Below are 7,943 nucleotides of genomic sequence, written 5' to 3'. Positions count from 1 at the left end.
TCCAGTGCATGCCATTTGATTCTTTCCAACCTCTTCCCTTTGTGCTCAATAGCGTATACTGTGTTTTCCAAATTATTACAGGCATCATTTTACCAAGTATTTTGTCATTGTAGAACATGATATTCCAGATAGTGTCTTTGGTCTCTTAGCTCCACACCTACCCTTTTGGAACATCTTCTCTAATGTCAGGTAGGACTACTTTCCTAATCATGTTGTTTCCTGTTATGTTCTAACAGCTGCTGGAGGGAGCTGCAGTGGTAACATTGGTAGCAATGTGATTCTGAGTTTCTGTTCAGGCATCTGGGTTTCAACAGCAGCAGCCTCAGTGCTCAGCAATGGTAGATTCTGGGTAACACCATTTTCCCTTTTGCTCCACTGGCCCTAGAGTTAGTCACATCCTGCACTTACTAATCATTGAATAACCTTATCTTCTGCTCCACTGGCCCTAGGGTTAGTGACTTCCTGCACTTACTAATCATTGAATAACCTTATCTTCTGCTCCACTGGCCCTAGAGTTAGTGACTTCCTGCACTTACTAATCATTGAGTAACCTTATCTACCCCTTTTTTCTACTCCATCCCTCGTGGCACTTTGTAAATGATTATCTGTATTAAATTCTCTCTATTTGAAATACCCAGAAGTGTTTCTGTTTTCCTAACAGAACAGTGTTTACTGTCTTGTTTACTAACACAAATAGATTGCCATCCTTTGAGCCTCCAGTATAGTTTTCTCATTGCTGGCCACCTGATTGCTAGGTCAGTGCCGTATATTTTGGTTTTTGTTACAGCAGCACACCACTTCCACTATCATAACCCTGGTACCAAAGCCAGACAAAGAACTACAATAAAAGAAATCTACAGACAAGTATCCTGTATGAACATAATGCAAAAATCTTTGATAAAGATTTCTATTCTTTCTATTCTAGCAAATAGAATTCAGCAGCATATTAAAAGGATCAGACACCATGAGCAAATGGGATTTATTTCTGGAATGCAAGGATGATTCAATATACAAAATTTGATCAGTGTAATAGCCCACATTAACAAAATGAAGGGAAAGGACCGCATGATCATCTCAGTTGAATAAGCAATCAAATAAACATTCAATTGCTGGAGAGGGTGTGGAGAAAAGGGAACCCTCGTACGCTGTTGGTGGGAATGTAAGTTGGTGCAGCCACTATGGAGAACAGTATGGAGGTTCCTCATAAAACTAAATATAGAATTACCATATGATCCAGCAATCACACTCCTGGGCATATATCCAGACAAAACTATAATTCAAAAAGATACGTGCACCCCTATGTTCATAGCAGTGCTATTCACAATAGCCAAGACATGGAAACAACCTGAATGTCCATCAACAGATGAATGAATAAAGAAAATGTGGTACATATACACCACATATATATACCATATATACCATTTGCAGCAGCATGGATGCAAGTAGAGATTATCACACTAAGTAAGTCAGATATCATATGATACCACTTATATATGAAATCTAAAATATGACATAAATGAACCTATCTATGAGACAGAATAGAATCACGGACATAGAGAACAGACTGGTGGTTGCCAAGGGGGAGGGAATGGGGGAAGTGATGGATTGGGAGTTTGGGATCAGCAGATGCAAACTATTATATATAGAATGAATAAACAACAAGATCCTACTGTATAGCACAGGGAACTATATTTAATATCCTACAATGAACCATAATGGAAAAGAATATTTTTTTAAAAAAAGCAGGGTCTCAAAGAGATATTTGTACACTCATATTCATAGCAGCATTATTCACAATAGCCAAAATGTGGAAGCAACACAAGTCTCCATCAAGAGATGAATGGATAAGAAAAATGTGGCATATACATACAACAGAATATTCTGCAATGTGCTACAGCATAAATGAATCTTGAGGACTTTATACTGAGTGAAATAAGCCAGTTACCAAAGGACAAATACTATACGATTTTACTTTTATGAGGTACTTAGAGTAGTCAAAACCATAAAGACAAAAAGTATAATGGTGGTTGCCAGGGGTTGGGATAGGGGATAATAGGGAGTTATTGCTTAATAGGCATAGAGTTTCAGTTTTATAAGATGAAAAGTGTTTACAGGATAGATGGTGATGATGGCTGCACAGCAACGTGAATGTACTTAATACCACAGAACTGTATACTTAAAAATGGCTAAGGTGGTACATTTTATATTATGTGTATTTCAAAACAATAAAAAAGTCCTTTAAGACAGTTGCTTGCCTATATACCAGCAATGAACAAGGAGAATTTGAAGTTTAAATCACAATCATTTACTTTAGCACTCCCCAAAATGAAATACTTAAGTATAAATTTAACAAAATGTGTATTATATCTTTATGAGGAAAACTATAAATTCTGATGAAAGAAATCAATGAAAAATTAAGTAAATGGAGAGATATTCATGTTCATGGATAAGAAGACTCAATATTGTTAAGATGTCAGTTCTTCCCAATTTGATTTATAGATTCAACACAATTCCAATCAAAACACCAGAAAGTTATTTTGTGGATATTGACAAACCAATACTAAAGTTTATATGGAGAGACAAAAGACCCAGAATAGCCAACACAATATTAGGGAGAAGAACAAAGTTGCAGACTGACACTGCTTGACTTCATGACTTCCTGTAAAGCTACAGTAACCAAAACATAGTGGTATTGGTGAAAGAAGAAACAAATAGATCAATGGAACAGAATAGAAATCTCAGAAACAGGGACTTCCCTGGTGGTCCAGTGACTAAGACTCTGCGCTCCCAATGCAGGGGGCCTGGGTTCAATCCCTGGTCAGGGAACTAGATCCTACATGCCGCAACTAAGAGTTCTCATGCTGCAACTAAAGATCCCGTGTGCCGCGACTAGGACCTGGTGCAGCCAAATAAATGAATAAATATATATTTTTAAAAAGAAATCTCAGAAATAGACCTACATAAATACAGTCCACTGATCTTTGAGAAAGGAGCAAAGGCTGGGAATTCCCTGGCAGTTCAGTAGTTAGGACTTCACGCCTTCACTGCTGAAGGCCTGGATTCAATCCCTGGTTGGGGAACTAAGTTCCACAAGCTGCGAGGCACAGCTAAAAAAAAGAGAGAGAGAGAGAGAGAGAGAGAGAGGAGGGAGCAAAGGCAATACAATGGAGAAAACACCATGTTTTCAACAAATGGTGCTGGAACAACTGGACGTCCACATGCAAAAAGAAAATGAATCTAGACACAGACCTTACGCTCTTCACAAATGTTAACTCAAAATGGATCATAGGGCTTCCCTGGTGGCGCAGTGGTTGAGAGTCCGCCTGCCGATGCAGGGGACACAGGTTCGTGCCCCGGTCCGGGAAGATCCCACATGCCGTGGAGCGGCTGGGCCCGTGAGCCATGGCCGCTGAGCCTGTGCGTCCGGAGCCTGTGCTCCTCAACGGGAGAGGCCACACAGTGAGAGGCCCGCGTACCGCAAAAAAAAAAAAAAAAAAAAAAATGGATCATAGACCTAGGTATAAAATGCAAAATTATAAAACTCTTAAAAAAGAACGTAGGGCGTAGAGAATGGACTTGAGGACACGGGGAGGGGGAAGGGTAAGCTGGGACGAAGTGAGAGAGTGGTATGGACTTAAATATACTACCAAATGTAAAATAGGTAGCTAGTGGGAAGCAGCCGCATAGCACAGGGAGATCAGCTCGGTGCTTTGTGACCACCTAGAGGGGTGGGGTAGGGAGGGTGGGAGGGATATGGGGATATATGAGGGAGGAGATATGGGGATATATGTATAGCTGATTCACTTTGTTATAAAGCAGAAACTGACACACCATTGTAAAGCAGTTATACTGCAATAAAGAGGTTTTTTTAAAAAAATAACATAGGGGAAAATCTAGATAATCTTGGGTATGGCAATAACACTTTAGACACTACATCAAAGACACCATCCATGAAAGGAATTATTGATAAGCTGGACTTCCTTAAAATTAAAAAATTCTGCTCTGTGGAAGATGCTATCAAGAGGATGAGAAGACAAGCCACATACTGGGAGAAAAATCTGCAAAAGACATATCTGATAAAGGAATGTTATCCAAAATATACCGCAGAACTCTCAATTTCAACAATAAGAAAACAAACAAGCCAATTAAAAATTGGGAAAAACACCCGAATAGACACATCGCCAAAGAAGATATACAGATGGCAAATAAGCTTATGAAAAAATGCTCTACATCATATGTCATTAGGAAATTGCAAATTAAAACAACAACAAGATAGCACTACACGCCTATGAGAATGGCCAAAATCTAGAACACTGACAATACCAAATGCCAATGTGGGTCAACAGAAACTCTCGTTCATTGCTGTTGAGGATGCAAAATGGCACAGTCACTTCGAAGGACAGTTTGGCAGATTCTAGCAAAGCTAAACATACTCTTAGCATACAGTCTAGCAGTCATGCTCCTTGTATTTACTCAAGTGAATTGGAAACTTACATGCACACAAAAACCTGCACACAGATGTGATAGCAGCTTTATTTATAATTGCTAATACCTGGAAGTAATGGTACCTCCAGACTGTGGAATATTATTGAGCAGTAAAAAAAAAGAGTTATCAAGCCATGAAGAGACATGGAGGAAGCTTAATTGCATATCACTAGATGAAAGAAGCCCATCTGAAAAGGCTACAGCTTGTGCCATTCCAACTATATGACATTGTGGAAAAGGTAAAACTATGGAAACAATAAAAAGATCAGTGTTTGCCAGTGGTTAATGGAGAGGAAAGGATGAATTGACAGGTCACAGAGGATTTTTAGGGCAGTGAATCTATTCTGTACGATACTATTAATGGTAAATATATGTCATTATACATTTGTCAAAACTCGTGGGAACTAAAGGCCCAGGCCGTGGAGGTAACACAGGTGGCTGGTTTCAGGTGGAGCAGGATTGTTTGGCCACAGCAGAGACCTCCCAGTCGGCCACAGGAGAGACCGTGAAGGACACTAAGATGCCTGGTGAACAGCAGACGGAGGAGGAGGTGGGAACAGGAGGGGGAAGAGGAGGAAGAGATACAAGAGGAGACTGGTGCTTCTGGTGAAGAGTGAGCAGGATGAGGGTGAGAAGTATGAGATGGTGAAACTCAAGATCCCCATGGACCACAAAGAGGTCTCCAGGGAGGCGCCAGCACCCGTGGCCAATAGGGCAGGTCCACACTTGGGCTGGCCTGCAGCCATGCTTTTGTTGGCCCTCCATGTCGACCAAGTATCCACTGACATGGGTGAGAGGCTCTTCCTGTACACCTAGCACAGCCAGGGCTCCTTGGTGAGACTGGTGCACAGCAAATATGGCCAAAGGAAAAAAAAGAAAGAAAAAACCCTCATAGAATGTATAACACCAAGAGTGAACCCTAATGTAAACTGTGGACTTTGGGTGATGATGTGTCAATGTAAGTCCAATGATTATAGGGAATGTGCCACTCTGATGTGGGATGTTGATAGTAGGATAGGCTCTGCATGTGTGAGGACAGGGAACTCTCTGTACTTTATGCTTAATTTTTCTGTGAAACTGAAACTGCTGTAAAAAATAAAGTCTGTTTAAAAGAAAAAAAATGAAATGTGGTTTTCAGAATACCAGCTCCAACATCACAGTGGTATATAGAAGGGTGGATTTGAAGCCAAAAGACATAATAATCAGCATACTTTCCATGCAGACAATACAAGAAACCTTGAACAATTTACTTTATTCATCAAGTTCCCAATGTGTGTTATTGCTTTGGTGTGTTTTGATTCCATCTTAATAGTTAAACCCCAGAAGACATTAGCACTGTTTTTTCTGCTGTCAATAATCATGTAGGATTTTTACCTATTTCTCCACTTCATTCCTTCTTACATCTCAGACCTTCCATCTTGTATCCCTGTCCTTTCCTCTGAAGTATATCTTTACTGGTTGCAAACCCTCCTGGGGAGTTGTTTTTTTTTTTGTTCGTTTGGTCTGAAAATATTTGTATTTTTCCCTCATTATTGAAAGATATTTTCACTAGCCATAAAATTCCCAGTGGCAGTTATTTTCTTTCATCACACTGACAATATCATTTATTGTCTTCTGGCTTCCATTGGTGTCATTTGAGAAGTCAGTTCTCAGTCCAACTGCTGCTTCTTTGAAGGTAATCTGTTTTCTGGCAGCTTTTAATTTAATTTAATTTAATTTATTTACTTATTTTGCGGTACACGGGCCTCTCACTGTTGCGGCCTCTCCCGTTGCGGAGCACAGGCTCCGGACGCGCAGGCTCAACGGCCATGGCTCACGGGCCCAGCCGCTCGGCGGCATGCGGGATCTTCCCGGACCGGGGCACGAACCCATGTCCCCTGCGTCGGCAGGCGGACTCTCAACCACTGTGCCACTAGGGAAGCCCTAATTTTATTTTTATTGTGGTAAATGTACATGCAGTGAAATGCATGGGCCTGTGTTGTAGGTCAATGAGTTCTGACACATGCATCCACCCATCCAACCCATACCCTGGATGATTTTAATATCTGCTGTTATTCATTAGTGTCACTTAGTTTCATGGTGATATGTCTTAAGTATAGACTTCTTTTCCATCTATTCTGCTTTAAATTTTGGGGGGCCTCTTGAATATGTGGATTTTGTATCTTTCATTAGTTCTAGGATATGCTCAACAATTATCTTTGCTTCATTCTTTCTTTCTGTTTCCAGGACTCTAACCACTTTTCTCACTTTACTCTCTGTATGTCTTATTTTCTCTTTCATATTTTTCTCTTTGTTGCTCTGTGTTTCATTCTGGCTATGTTCTTCTTATGTATTTTCTACTTCACTAATCCTATCTTCAGCTAAGTTTAAACTTTCTTTGAGTATTTAAAAAGAAAATTTAAATGAAAAATTTCAAATACAATCAAATGTAAAGGATAATGAATCTCCATGTATTTATCATGCTGCTTCAACTAAAAATATGGTCAATTTTGTTTCATCTATACTCCCACCACTTCTCCCAGACTCCCACAGAATTATTTTAATGCAAATGCCAGTCATTATACTCTTTCACTGATGCATACACGAGTATGTATCTCTAAGAGATAAGGAGTATCTTTTTAACATGACCATAATACCATTATTACATCTAGCAAAATTGACAATGATATCTTAATATCATATAATATCCAGTCAGTGTCCAAATCTCCCTAGTTGATTCATAAAAGTCTTTTTCTAGGTAGTTTGATTCAGGATCCAAACAAGGCTATACATTGCATTTGACTGATACATTTCCTAAAACTCTTTTAACCTATAACAGTCCTCTTCCCCCTTTTTTTCTTGCAATATATTTGTTGCAGAAACTGGAATATTGATCCTCTTTTATTCTAGATTCTCATGGTGTTGTTTAACATATTGTCCTGTTTCTCATATTTCCTATAAACTGGTAGTTATATACAGAGTCTTGGTTTTTTGGCAAGAATTCTTTGTAGATAATGCTCTGTACTTCCTACTGTATCCCATCAAGAAGCACATAATGTCTGGTTGTTCCTCTTTTCATGATGTTAAGTTTTATCAGTGTATGCACATGGTGTCAGCTTGATTCATCTATAAGGCTCTTAGCTAATGTTTCTGACAGTCATTGATGACTACTGCCTCAATCAATTATTTCGTTAGGATTATAAAATGATGACAGTATATCATTCCTTCTGCTCTTATTAGCTGGAATTCTTCTCTGAAGAATAATTGCTTCTTAAACTATTTAGTTATTTTATTTAGTTTTTAATTTAAAACTCTATATTTTAATTTCTAGAAACTCTATTTTAAATATGTTAGATTATTTTTATAGTTTCCTGTTTTCTGATATATTTTCAAATTTCTTTTATTTCTTTAAGTATAGTAAGCATAATTATAATCAGTGTCAGGTAATTACAATACTGAATTCTTTGGGGCTCTGTTTC

Source organism: Lagenorhynchus albirostris, chromosome 11, assembly GCF_949774975.1.
Source record: "Lagenorhynchus albirostris chromosome 11, mLagAlb1.1, whole genome shotgun sequence".
NCBI classification, from domain to species: domain Eukaryota; kingdom Metazoa; phylum Chordata; class Mammalia; order Artiodactyla; family Delphinidae; genus Lagenorhynchus; species Lagenorhynchus albirostris.
The sequence above is the reverse complement of the archived record's forward strand: the minus strand, read 5'-3'. Positions refer to the sequence as shown.